The 14,760-nt window shown below is 42.4% G+C and overlaps 1 protein-coding gene across 3 annotated transcripts in view; it reads left to right on the top strand.

Annotated features, from left to right (window-relative positions):
• RARB (retinoic acid receptor beta) overlaps positions 1-14,760 on the top strand; it is a 527,110-nt gene that overhangs the window by 251,554 nt on the left and 260,796 nt on the right. The gene's annotated exons all lie outside the window — the stretch shown is intronic.

The following is a 14,760-nucleotide window of genomic DNA, read 5'->3' as shown; positions in this document are numbered from 1 at the left end:
AACCACAGACACTAAATCCACCATTTCCTGACACCTTTTTTCTGACCCAGTTACTTCTAGGGAGCTCACTGGAATTTAATTCAGATCGTTCTTCAGTAGTTATCACAGCACTAGGGTTTCCAGGTCTCCGGTTTTCATCTGGAGACTCTGGTTTTTGGGGGTCCTCTCCAGGTTTCCAGGTGAGTCACCTTAATCTCCGGACTCTTAGCTTTCATTTTTTTAAAAATTAAGTTTCTAGGTTGTCTGGTTCAAAAAATATAAACCAAAAAGCTTCCCCCCGCAACTTCTGTTAGTACTGGCTGCTCTAATTGCTGCCCTTTCAGGTTTTTAGCCAATAAGTGAAGTCAGGGTTGTGATTGACAAGATTTGTTGACCCCCCAGGCAATAGCTAAACCCACAGTTTCCTTTTCCTGCTTGTCTCACATGAGGAATTCAGTAAATATATAGTTTTCAGCAGTATAAAGAATGCTTTCTCTACAGGATTGGGACTTGCTTCTGAGTAAACATGCATAGGATTGCACTACAACAGAAGATCACAGCAGGATCTTGGTAGGCATAAAAGTATACATGCAGGGGTTTTTAATTACTTGCAAAGAATGGCATATTATACATTTGGTCTTTCAAACAATTTTTAAACAGAAGTTTTAAAAAGTATACATGCTGCAATGTTACATTTTTCTAATTAATGAGTCAAACAAGTTTAAATTTTGCTGGACTGTTGAAGAGGGCAGTTTATTTGTCACCTTTTTTGCAAACCTTCCCGATAGGAAGCTTTTCTGGGAGTAAAGCTACAATGTTAATTCCACATATCTGGGAGCTAATCCCATTGAATTCAGTAAGACTTACTTTTGAGTAGACAGGGTTAGGATTGTGCTGAAAATCAATGGGACTTTTGAGTGAACATAGAAAAGGATTGTAAATCTTTCTTTCCCCCTCCGATCCTTTTTTTTAAGCAATTAGGCAGGGCTTACTTAGGTATCACTGCTTTTATTTGGCAGGAACCTAATGCTTATTTTTTTAAAAAAATGTTCTTCAGTGGCCTACTGGTTTTGACAATAAACTATTATGTGGGGTGTATGTATTTTTACATCTCTAATGTATGTGTATATGGAGTACTTCCAACAATCCTGTGAGGTAGAGTTGGAAACCAGACAGCTCACAAGAAATAAAGCCATTTAAAATCCAGTAATCATAAAAAAGTATAAAAGAGTTGCAAATCAGCTTAACTTGGCATGATTCTGAATTTTAGATTGGATGGGTGAAGTTCCTTATCACTGAATTGCAATCCAGTGCATGCTTCCTTGTTTGAGTAAGACCCATTGAATACATTGGGACTTGCTTCTGAGTTAACATGCATAGGATTGCACTATAAATATATTTACAGGTTGTTTAAATAATAAACATCTTTGACATTCATGCTTCTATAAATATTTCTTCATACTATGTCTTGGTATGTATCTGATTTCACACCATGGTTGTAAATTATTATTTACAAATTATTGTTTCCTCTACATTTTAAATGTGTCCTCCTTCCTTGGGTTGGTCATGATCCCCTCTGTTGTTTTCACCCTGAGGTGCAGATTAGGCTGAGAGATGGTGCATAGCCCATTGTCACCCAGTAAACTTGGTAGCTTATTTCCATTTTAAAATTTAATTAAAATGATTTACATGCAGGCAAAGTTTATGAAGTAAGGCAGATCCACATAATACATTTACAGCACATCCAACTCGCATTTAAAGTTCATGACTTCCTCCAAAGAATCCTGCGAAGTATAGTTTCCCCTCGTAGGTATAGTTCCCACCACCCTTAACAAACTACAATTCCCATGATTCTGTGGTGGGATTCATGTGCGTCAAATGTATGTTGAATGTGTTTTAAATGCATGGTGTGGATCTGCCCTAGTATGCTGTGCATTCATTAGTGAACTGAAAAGCACAATTTTAAAAGTACTTTTTTAAACACGGCTCAGTGGGAGGGCACATGCTTTGCATGCAAAGGTCCAAAATTCAATCTCTGGAATAAACTATTGCTTGGAATCCTGGAGAGCCTATACTAGTCCATGTCTTCAGTACTGAGTTAGATGGTACCAAATGGCCTGACTCGGTATAAAGGAGGAAAGAGACCCAAGGGCCACAGGGACTTCAAAATTTATTTATGTATTTTATTTATAACATTTATATGTAAAAAACCTCAAAGTGGTTTATAGCAGGAATTAAAACAATGAAATTGACAAAAACAGTTAAAGGCGGGTATTTAAAAATTCAGAATAATAAAAACTAACAATTAGTTAAAAACAGATAAAAAACATAATAGCTTCTATATGTCTGGGTAGGCTTGCCTAAACAAAAATGTTTTTAGTAGGTGCCAAAGTGAGTACAATGAAGGTGCCTGCCTAATGTAAATAGGCAGGAAGTTCCAAAGCATAGGTACCACTACACTAAAGGATTTCTTACAAGAGCAGAGCAAGTACTATGTGGAACCCGTAACATGGAAAGCACACCTTGAACTTGGCCTGGAAGCAAATCGCCAACCAGTGGAGATTTCAGAGCAGAGGTATTATGTGCTGATAGGGTCTCACTCATGTCAGCAATTGTGCCACAGCATTCTCCACTAACTGCAGCAAGGTCAGGTTGTGTTGCATGGGGATTTCTGTGACTGTGGCTGGTTGGCTGCCAGGATTTTTTTAGTTTTGGTTAGGAACCCTAACTAGTTGCGGAATGCTGAGTTTTCTGTCTTACTCATAGGAATCTTGTTGTGGTTGGTATGGTATTGCATTTAGGAAATCAAGTACTGTCTTTTGTTTTTGTTTTTCTATTTGCATTTCAATTACCTCTGACCTTACTCCCTTACATCCATAGAAGCAACAACAGTGGTTCCATGTGGTCAGCTCAACCCTCTTAAACCCACTGATGATGCACCTTGTTATTCACCTTGGTTTACTTGAACCTTGGGCCTGATGAAAACACAGGGATGACAGCTAGAGTGTCGATGGAGAAAAACTCAATTCTGTTTTCGACTGAACACGGACTAGAGCTCATTTTCAAGCCTATCATATGGTGGTGATGGCAGTGAAGAAAGCGCACTTCTCTGCCACCATTACCTCTGCTCAGTGCTGTCCAGCGATGCTTTTCCAGGTGGTCCTGGGTCTTGGGCTGTGGCCCTACATTAGACTCTGAGCCCTCAGTCACTTCTTGTTACATGTTTATGAGGCACTTTGCAGACAAAATTGCTCGCATTTGGACTGACTTGGATTCCTCGTTAATTACAGTTGTGCCAGGTGTCCCCACGGTTTCTTCTGGTCAGTTTTCTATGGTTACTTTTCAGGTTGTAAAGCCTGAGGATGTGGACAGGGCTGTGGGAGAAATGAGGGCCACTACATGTTCTCTTGACCCTTGCCCATCCTGGCTAATTAAATCTGCCAGAGTGGGAGTGGCTGGCCGGTTGGCATATTTAATTAATACCTCTCTAAGGGAAGGTTCTATGCCAACATTGCTGAAGGAGGCTGTGATAAGACCTTTGTTAAAGAATACTTTGTTAGATCCTGCAGATCTTAATCATTTCCGCCGAGTCTCTAATCTCCCTTTTCTTGGCAAGATGATTGAGAGAGTGGTGGCTGCTCAACTCCAAGTTTTCCTGGATGAATCAGATTATCTAGACCCTTTTCAATCAGGCTTCAGGTCATGGGACAGAGACTGCCTTGGTTGTCCTGCCTGATGACCTACACTGGGCATCAGACAGGGGGAGTGTATCCCTGTTGGTGCTGCTTGACCTCTTGGAGGCCTTCAATACTATCATCCATGGTATCCTTCTGGCCATCTAACTGGGATGGGTTTGGGAGGCACTGATTTGCAGTGGTTCTGATCCTACCTGATGGACTGGACCCAGAAAGTGGTGATGGGAGACTACTGCTTGTCCTCCTGGCCGTTGACCTATGGGGTCCCTCAGGGTTCCATCCTGTCACCCATGCTCATCAACATCTACATGAAACTGCTGGAAGAAGTCATCAGGAGATTTCGAGTACAATGTCATCAATATGCTGATGACACTCAAATCTGTCTCTCCCTACCTTCTGATTGCAGGGAGGGAGTGCTCATCCTCAACCAGACCCTGTAGCCTGTGAAGGGCTGGATGTGGGTGAACAAATTGAAGCTTATTACAGATAAGATGGAAGTGTTGCTGACCAAGGGAACACTCTGGAAGGGATAGGGTTGCAACCTATTCTGAATGGGGTTGCACTCCCCTTGAAGGAGCAGGTTTGCAGTTTAGGAGTTCTCTTGGAACCTGCCCTGCTGCTTGAATTTCAGGTGGCTGCGGTGGCCAAGAGTGATTTTGACCATCTCAAAATGGTCCACCAGCTGCGTCCATTCCTAGAAGCAATTGATTTGGCTACAGTGACACATGCTTTGGTGAAATCGAGGTTTGACTACTGTAGCACACTCTACGTAGGGCTGCCTTTGAACATGGTTCAGAAACTACAGTTGGTTCAGAATGCAGCAGCCAGAATGTTAAATGGAGCATGGCGCAAGGAACATATTACCCCTGTGCTTTATTGACTCCACTGGCTCCCAATTTGTTTCTGGGCCCAATTCAAAGTGCTGGTTTTGACCTTTAAAGCCCTAAACAGCATTGGATCAGTGTACCTGAGGAACCGCTTGCACCCATATGTTTCTGCCTTGGATTTAAGATCATCTGCCTGTTTTCTCCTCAGTGTGCCTGGAGTAAAAGATGTTAGACTGACAGACATGCGTGAGAGAGCCTTTTCAGTTGTGGCTCCAAGGCTTTGGAATTCTTTGCCTCAAGAAGCCTATTTGGCTTCTCCCCTGATGGTTTTCTGGAAACTTGTAAAACTATTTTGTTCTGGAGAGCCTTTGAGAGGGTCTGATGGGTGAGCCTGACACTATCCCTACGTTCTCTATTTTTAATTTTATATTTTTAATTTTTATCTTGTCTTTATTATCTTTTCCCCATATATGTAAGCATGTGTGTGTGTGTGTGTCTGTATGCATATTGTATTTTATGTATTTTAATAATTGTATTTATGTATTTTAATTTACTGTTTTGTCTTGTGTTTTTATTCTGTACAAGTTTATTATGTATGTGTGCGATCTTATTGTAAGCCGCCCTGAGAGCACTATTGTGGAGTAGAAGGGCGGGATAGAAATATTTTAAATAATTAAATAAATAAATACATTTTCGTGATGGTTTGTTTTTTGCCCAATAGTGGTAAAAGAGAATTCCCATACTGGGAAGTGTGGCTTCAATTGCTATTGTTCCCAATCTACTGCCTGTGAAGGTAGACCAAACTACGTGTGTTTTCTCTCTGTCAATTATTACTGACTGGAATTGGGTTGGCTGTCAAAGTGAGTTTATAGCAGCCCACAGAGCAGGCAGGAAAAAGTAGAGAATCTTCTTAACTCTTACTCATTTCTCAAACCTCTGTCTGCAGTGAAGAGTCAAGTCTGTAAAGAAGTTTGAAGTAGCCATGTTAAAAGGTAGGCAGGACGTTCCAGGCAGGGAGTTGCCAAACTTGCTTTGATATGGATATAGTTGCAGAGGATCCCTAGTCAAGCCTTACCAACAGCGTGATCCTAACCATATCTACTCAGTGGGTTTTCAGTGGGGCTCAGTCCCTTAGTAAGTGTGTTTAGAATTGCAGCCTTCAGGGGCATCCATCTTTCCTCCTGAGTGTTCCCATCTAACATCTCCACAACACTAGGCTTTCTTCCTACAGTGGCCTTCTGGTGATTGGCCTGGCCAGAGGGCACTTAAACTCTTCTTGCCAGAAGCAAGTAGGCTAGATTAAATGTTCCTTACTCAGGTTCTCTAAGCAGGTGAGAAGGAATGATCCTGTCACTTCAGCTGGACCTGGAAACACCCTCATTTGTCTAAGATTTCTATCTTATTTTCCAATCAGAGAATTTTTTTGGTTTGAGTGGTATGGTCCATGCGACTGTGGTTGATGCTTAATGTATCATGCTCAATGACATCACTAGGCCCTGCCCCCTTGACACCACTAGGGCCTGCCCCATAACATGACTAGGGCATGCCCCCATAACATCACTAAGGTACGTCCTTGAAATCTCATGGTTTGGGGTGCTTCTGACCTGGCAACCCTACACAGCAGCATCACATCAACTCACTGGTTATCAGTAGTTTGGAATATTATATATATAATATATATTATATTATATATATAACTAACTTGGGGGGATGGAGTTGTAAGAGTTGTTACAGGTAGGGAAACATATGGTGATGTGTTTTGGATAAGCCCGGAGAGGGGATTAGCAATTTGACATGTTATGCCTGTTCATTTTGCCAGCCATTCCTCCAGTGACAAGGTTCCTGATTATCTTCCTAGTCTGTCCTCTTGCATGCTAGAATAAAATCTTTGTCACCCTTTATTTATGTGTGGCTCCCTCTAGGATGCACACCTTAAAACGTGGTGAGGGGGTTTGAGTGTGTTGAAGAAGCTGAGAGCAATGCCGTCAGGAGTCTAGACCAAGAGGCTAGACTCCCAGCAGGGTCACACAAGGCGGAATTGTCAAAGCTGAGACACCAGACTAAGATGCATCCAAATTCAGAGGAAGGCAAGGGTAAACCACCTCGGAATGCCTCTTACCACAAAAACCCTATCTACAGTGTATCTAAAATGCAACATGAGATAGTGCTGGAAGGTGAAACCCTTAGGTCAGAAGGCACTCACCGAGCTACTGGGGAAGAACAAAGGACAAGTACGAGTAGCACTGTGACTAATGTTTATAGTGCTATTGGTTATGGAAGATGGGGTAAGGTGGGGAGAAGCACAATGGGACATTGGATAATATGTTGTAGATATTGTTATAATTGCTATGTTTGGTTTGTTTTATCTATTCTGTTATTATGTTATGCATATTGTTGAGATTTATTGTTTACTTATGTTTATTTAAAATGTAATGTATTGTTTTTCCTTTTAATTGTATCAAATATGAATTGTACATTACATATTGTATATTGATTTTTATAGTGTAAACTGCCCAGAGAGCTTTGGCTATGGGGCGGTATAGAAATAAATAAATGATGATGATGATGATGCAGCAGCTGGGTCAAAGCCGGAAGGAAGCCCAGAGGCTGATGCGCACAGATGCAAAAGGAGAGTCTGGAGTTGTACGACACACACAACAGGAACATGGAATGTGAGAAGCATGAACCAGGGAAAGTTAGAAATTGTCAGGCAAGTAATGGAACTTATCAACATCACAATACTTGGCTTGAGTGAATTAAAATGGATGGGAATAGGGCATTTTCAATCAGGCAACTGCAAAATATTTTATGCAGAAAATGAGAAATTAAGAAGAAACGGGGCTGCTTTAATAGTGAGAAGTGATGTAGCAAAAGCAATTAGGAGCTATAACACAAGGTCTGAGCGAGTGATATCAATGAGATTAAATGGGAAAACTATTAACATAACCATCATCCAAGTCTACGCTCCAATGGCAAATGCAGAAGAGGAATTGGAGAGATGTTATGCAGAAGTACAGGAAGAAATTGATCACACACCAAAACAAGATGTGCTGATAATCATGGGGGACTGGAATAGGGTTGCCAGGTCTCCAATTTTCTGCCAGAGTCTCCGGCAAAAGGGGGCCGTCTCCGGCCTCCGGCCACAGTTGCTTTGAAGACGTGGATCTCTGGCTTTTTAGTGTGTGCCTGAGGCACGCATGCGTGATTGAGACATGCATGCGTGACGGCGGCCGCTCCTCCCACCTAGAGGCAGTCCGTGCCTGCGGTTTGCATTGCCGCCGCTAGAGCAGCTTGTAGTTTGGACTGAGGCGGCCGTTGGGAGGGAGGAGCTGGTCGTTTTGAATTGTGAGGGCTGTTGGGAGGGAGGAGCTGGTGGTTTGAATGAGATGGACATTGGGAGGATGGAGCCGGTCGTTTGATTGAGACTGTTGGGACTGGAGGCAGGAGCAGGTTAGAGGCTTGTTGGGGCAGGCACAGAGAGAGAGAGAGAGAGAGAGAATGAATGAATGAATGAATGAATGAATGAATGAATGAATGAATGAATGAATTTGATTTGTGAGAGACTTCTGTTAAGAAAATGTTTCTAAGAGCATCAGGCCCGTGTGAAAGTAAATATTTGTAGTGTCTTCAGCTACCTAGTTGTTGCTTCTCATCAAAGCCTCAAATTCCCAACCATCTTTTCCTCCTTCCATGCAGTGCAAAGGATGAGGAGGATTTTAGATGCATGACTTGTCTGTCTCAAGGTTGAATTGTGATTCTCAGGGCTATCTGTTGAGACAGACAAGTCATGCATCTAAAATCCTCCTCATCCTTTGCACTGCATGGAAGGAGGAAAAGATGGTTGGGAATTTGAGGCTTTGATGAGAAGCAACAACTAGGTAGCTGAAGACACTACAAATAATTTACTTTCACAGGGGCCTGATGCTCTTAGAGACATTTTCTTAACAGAAGTCTCTCAAAAATCACATACTCTCCTCCTCAGTTTGCTTTCTCAGAATGTTTTCCATCATCCCTCATGGCCAGGCTGCTTGGATGTGTTGTGTATGTATTTTTTATATATCTTAAAGCCAGCAATGGCATACATACACATTGCTGCCAGGGAAAGAAAATGGCTTCAATGACACTTATTAAATGAGCCATTGAAGCAATTCCCTTTTACTGGCAACAAGGCAAGGCATGCTGTGTCTGTTATACTTCCTGAAACTGTTTCCTGTTAAGGCCTACATTCAATAGAAGTTTTGGTAGAAAGGAGGTAGTTTTACTCTTCATTTTTCTTGCATATTGTTAAGTTTTTTAAATCAGAACACCAACTTTTTAAAAGAAAATACCAACTTGTAACTATCATAATTATAGTTATTAAAATATTGCATGTTTCACTGCCTGTTATTAGAATATGTATGGTTTTTGATGTAGGCTTTCATGGAACAATCCTATACATGTCTATACAGCCCTATAGAGATCAATAGGACTTATAGATAAATCTGTGAAAGTTCAGACCTAAATATATTGAATATTTATATATGAAAGATGGGCTGAGGAACCCCAGGGAGAGGGCTGAATAACCCTCAGAGAGGGGCTGAAGACCCTCAGGGAGAGGGCTGCATAACCTTAGAGGGGGGGCAGAGAGAGCGATGGGCTGCATAACCTCAGAGAGAGGGGGCAGAGAGAGCGATGGGCTGCATAACCTCAGAGAGAGGGGGCGGTGGCTGTGGGCTGAACAATTCACAGAGCTGATGTGCCTGTCCCTCCACCTTTATCTTGCTGTAGATAGCCGGGACGAGGTCCAGAACATCCAAGAAGCATGCACAGCAGGATCATATGGCTTCCTTTATGGAATCAATCCATGCCTTGTTTGGCCTTCCTCTTTTTCTACTCCCTGCTATTTTCCCAAGCATTATTATCTTTTATAAAAGATTATTCTTATGTTGGATAATCTTTTATAAGACGTTTCATCTTGATGCAATTAAAAACCATTCAATTGCTTCAGCAGGCAAAAAAGTCATTAAGTGGTCTGCCAAGACCCTCAGTAATGTTCAAGTAGTGGTGGTGGTGAGTTTGCAAATCCCTGGTCTATCGCCTTGCTGTCTGGTTGTGAGCTTACAGGATGCATTTGACTGGCCAGGGTTGGATGCTGGGTTTGAAGAACATAAGGACAGCCCCGCTGGATCAGCCAAAGGCCCATTTAGTCCAGCGTCTTGTTTGCACAGTGACCACCTAGATGCCTGTGGGAAGCCCACAAGCAGGACCCGAGTGCAGCAGCGCTGTCCCCACTTGTGATTCCCAGCAAATGGTACACAGAGCCATATAGCTTGTCATATGAAGGGCCTTTACTCTGATCCAACAGGGCTCCTCCAGCAGCATTGTGGGCGGCATACTGGTGTGCAGGGCTGGATTACCCATTAGGCTCCTGCATTAGTGCCTATGAAACTCCTACAGGTCTACAAGAAAGTTTGGGTTCTACAAAATAAGTTAATTAATGCAAATTATTGTGTGATGTAGCAGTTTAATAGTGAATTAAATGTGTGGTGTGAATGTGGCATTGTGTGCACTCTGCTGTCCTGATTTTAAACAACAAACACTGTCCTTAATTTGCCTGTGAGGAACATGTTGAGGAATACTGCCTTATTTTTTTTTTGTTAGTGTGCAGACAGGTGCTAAAATGTTCTATTTTGCAGCCTATTTTGCATTCTTAGCTATTAAACCTCCCGAGAGGATTGTGTGGCTGCATCGTGATGTAAATTTGCACACAGAGACAAAAAAAAAAACACCACACTTCCAGACACGGCTTTCATCACTGTATCTCCTTTGCCAGGTTGTAAATGTGCTTGGCTGTGCATCAGTTCTGTAATAACTACAGTCAGCTCACAACTCTCATCAGGCCTACAGATAATTGAGGGCGATGGGAGTTTGGGGTCCAGCAACATCTGGAGGAGCACAGGTTCCCCCATCCTCACCGTAGAGCCAATCTGAGCCCAAGGGCTGCATTCCTTTCTGGGCAGTCTTCTGAGGGCCATGTCCCAGTAGTGAATGTGGCCACTGGCCAGAGGCAATGAATTTTACCTTCTATGTTTTTGTTATGTGCCTTCGAGTCGATTACGACTTACGGCAACCCTATGAATCAGTGACCTCCAAGAGCATCTGTCATGAACCACCCTGTTCAGGTCTTGTAAGTTCAGGTCTGTGGCTTCCTTTATGGAATCAATCCATCTCTTGTTTGGCCTTCCTCTTTTTCTACTCCCTGCTGTTTTTCCCAGCATTACTGTCTTTTCTAGTGAATCATGTCTTCTCATTACGTGCCCAAAGTATGATAACCTCAGTTTCATCATTTTAGCTTCTAGTGATAGTTCTGGTTTAATTTGTTTAACATGGCTGCAACCATATCTACTCAGAAGTAAGTCCTATTGAGTTCTGTGGGGCTTAGTTCCTTAATAAGCATGTTTACAGTTGCTGCCTTCAGGGGCATCCATCTGTGCTCCCATCTAACATCTCTGCAACACTAAGCTCCTTTCTTCCAATAATGGCCTGGCCTGAGGGCACGTAAACCCTTCTTGCCAGAAGCAAGTAAGCTAGATTAAATGTTCCCTAAAGGTGTTGAACTGTGACCTGGCAGACCAGGGTTTGAATCTCCACACAGCCATGAAGCTCACTGGGTGACCTTGGGCCAGTCACTGCCTCTCAGACTCAGAGGAAGGCAATAGTAAACCACCTCTGTCTGAATACTGCTTACCATGAAGACCCTATCTGGGATCAACTTGAAGGCAGTCCATTTCCATTTTGCATCACCCTAAGCTTGTGAGAAAGAATGACCTTCTCACTTCAGATGGACCTAGGAACACCCTATTTTAGGTAAGATTTCTATTTTAATCTCCAGAGAATTTTTTTTTGAATGGTATGCTCCAAGCAACTGTGGTTGATACAATGTATCATGTTTAATTATGTCACTAGGGCCCGCCCCATGATGTCACTAGGGCCCGCCCTATGATGTCACTAGGGCCCACCCCATGATGTCACTAGGGCCCGCCCCGTGACGTCACTAGGGCCCGTCCCGTGACGTCACTAGGGCCCGCCCCCATTTTCTCAGGTTTTTGGATGGTTCCGACCTGGCAACCCTAGACTGGAATGCATAAGTAAGGAACAGAGAAGAACTAGGAATTGTGGGGAAATGGGGCTTAGGAGATAGAATGAAGCAGGAGAAAGACTTACTGAATTCTGTGAAGCCAATATTTGTTTATTGCGAACACATTATTTGAGCAACCTAAAAGACAACTGTACACATGGACATCACCAAATGGTCAATATAGGAATCAAATTGATTATATAATTGGAAGCAGAAGATGGAGAAGATCCATACTTTCTGCGAAAACAAGACCATGGGCAGACTGCAGTACAGATCATGAACTGGTAATATTGAAAATCAGAGTAAAGCTAAAGAAGAATAACAAAGCAATCATAATGCTAAAATACAATTTAAAAAACATCCCGGAAGAATATAAAGATCAAATAAGAAACAGATTTGAGGCTTTAAACTTAGTTGACAGAGAACCAGAAGAACTATGGACTGAAGTCAGAGACATTATCAGGGAAGAATGCAAAAAGACAATACCTGTAGTTAAAGAGAGAGAGAAAGACCTCAATGGATGACTGAAGAAATTCTTATAATGGTTTAAAAGAGAAGGAAAGCAAAAGCAAAAAGAGACAGAAACACGGTTAGAACCCTAAATGCAACACTACAGTGACCAGTACATAGGGACAAGGAGAAGTATTACAATAGTTATTGTATAGAAATAGAAGAGGACAACAAAAAGGGTAGAACAAGAGTTCTATTCCAAAAAATTAGAGAAATTAAAGGAAAATTTAAACCAAGGGTAGGGATGTTGAATAATAACAGGGGAACACACTGACTGACCAAGATGAAATAAAAGGAAGATGGAATCAATACACTGAAGAACTCTATAAAAGAGATGCAAGGATGATAGATTCATTAACGGAGGAACCGTATGATGAAGAACCAGAAATTTTAGAATGTGAGGCAAAAGCTTCTCTTAAAATACTTGGAAGAAACAAATCACCAGGAACAGATGTCATACCAATAGAGTTGCTACAAGCTACTGAGACTGAATCTGTCCAAATTTTGATAAAAATTTGTCAATAAATATGGAAAACTAAACAATGGCCCACAGACTGGAAGCATTCCATACACATCCCAATTCCAAAGAAAGGAGATCCCAGGGAATGCAGTAATTATTTAACTATTGCCTTAATATCCCATGTAAGTAAAGTAATGCTCCAAGATTCTACAACAAAGGCTCTTACGATATATGGAGCGAGAAATGCCAGACGTGCCAGCTGGATTTAGGAAGGGAAGAGGCACCAGAGATCATATCGCAAACATAATTGGATAATGGAATGGAGCAAAGAATTTCAGAAGGAAATCACCCTGTGTTTTATAGATTACAGCAAAGCCTTTGACGGTGTAGATCATGAAAAACTATGGAATGCTTTAAAAGAAATGGGGGTGCCACAGCATCCAGTTGTCCTGATCACAACCTATACTCTGGACAAAAGGCTACTGTAAGGACAGAATATGGAGAAACCGATTGGTTCCCCATCGGAAAGGGTGTGAGACAGGGATGCATTTTATCACCCTATTTGTTTAATCTATATGCAGAACACATCATACGGAAAGTGGGACTGGACCAAGATGAAGGTGTGAAAATTGGAGGTGTATCACTGAACACTAACGTCACGATCATTCAGACAATGGTGTTCCCAATCTCTATGTATGGATGTGAAAGTTGGACAGTGAAAAAAGCGGATAAGAGAAAAATCAACTCATTTAAAATGTGGTGTTGAAGGAGAGCTATGCGCATACCATGGACTGCGAAAAAGACAAATACTTGGGTGTTAGAACAAATTAAACCAGAACTATCACTAGAAGCTAAAATGATGAAACTGAATTTATCATACTTTGGACACATAATGAGAAGACATGATTCACTAGAAAAGACAATAATGCTGGGGAAAACATAAGGGAGTAGAAAAAGAGGGCCAAAGAAGAGATGGACTGATTCCATAAAGGAAGCCACAGACCTGAACTTACAAGATCTGAACGAGGTGGTTCATGAGAGATGCTCTAGGAGGTCACTGATTCATAGGGTCGCCATAAGTCGAAATCAACTTGAAGGCACATAACAACAACAAATTTAAGTGTAGCTGAATGGGCTGACCTAATTTGTTTCACCAAGACCTGGGTGGGGGAGATAGGAGGCGTTAGTCCCTCTGAGCTACACCTGCCTGGGTATATAGCTCAGCATCAGCATAGGCTGGTGAGGGAGTCGCTGATGTTTATAGGAATTCCATCTCCTTCTTCAGGTCTCTGGTTCAGGTTCATACCAATTTGAAGTATTTGTAGCTTGTGTTGGGCACTTGGGACAAGGTGTTCTCAGACTTGGTGTTGAGTCATCCTAGGATACTTCCTGGGGGATTTCAACATCCATGCCAGGACAATCTTGTCAAAGGGTGAAGTACAGAGTCTTTCAGTGCTTATTGATCCAACAGTATAATTAAAGACTCAAAGCACCTTTTATTAGCTTCAGCTTACCTGGATGGAAATAACTTGACCACAATTACAGAAGTTTTGGCAACCTTCCATGTTATACTTGGGGCTGCCTTTGAAGCTAATTTGGAAACTGCTGTTGGTCCAGAATAAAATTATTAACTGGGACTGGCCAGCTGCCCTGGTTCCTAGTATGTTTCTAGGTTCAATTTAAAGTTGTGATTTTAAACTTTAAAGCTTTTAAAGTCCTAAATGGCTTTGGACCAAGTTACCTGGGAAACCGCTTTCTCCATTATATACAGGGCCTGTTCTAAAGGGCAGCCAGGCACTGGCCTGAGGGCCCCTGGAGCTACAGGGGCCCTCCGCTCACCTTCCTGCAGCCGTGGATCGCAGGGCAGGAGTTTCCACCCGCAGGGCAGGAGCTTCCGCCTGCCCACCATTCCCTTGCCCCACCTGCCTGTCTCCTGCCTTTTAGCATTACCCTTAATGAAGACGGCGGCCGCGGTTTCCCTAAGGTGCTGAAGCTCCTGCCACCATCTTGGTTTATGGCAGAGATGCACATGCATAGCACGAATGTGTGCCATCAACCAAGATGGCGGTGGAGGCTTCATCCCCTTAGGGAATCCGTGTCCGCCATCTTGGTTAATGACAATGCTAAAAGACAGGCGACAGGTAGGTGGGGGACATGGGGGGGCACGCGCAT

This window comes from Rhineura floridana, chromosome 10 (assembly GCF_030035675.1).
Source record: "Rhineura floridana isolate rRhiFlo1 chromosome 10, rRhiFlo1.hap2, whole genome shotgun sequence".
Lineage (NCBI taxonomy): Eukaryota > Metazoa > Chordata > Lepidosauria > Squamata > Rhineuridae > Rhineura > Rhineura floridana.
This window is presented reverse-complemented; position numbering and strand designations above follow the sequence as displayed.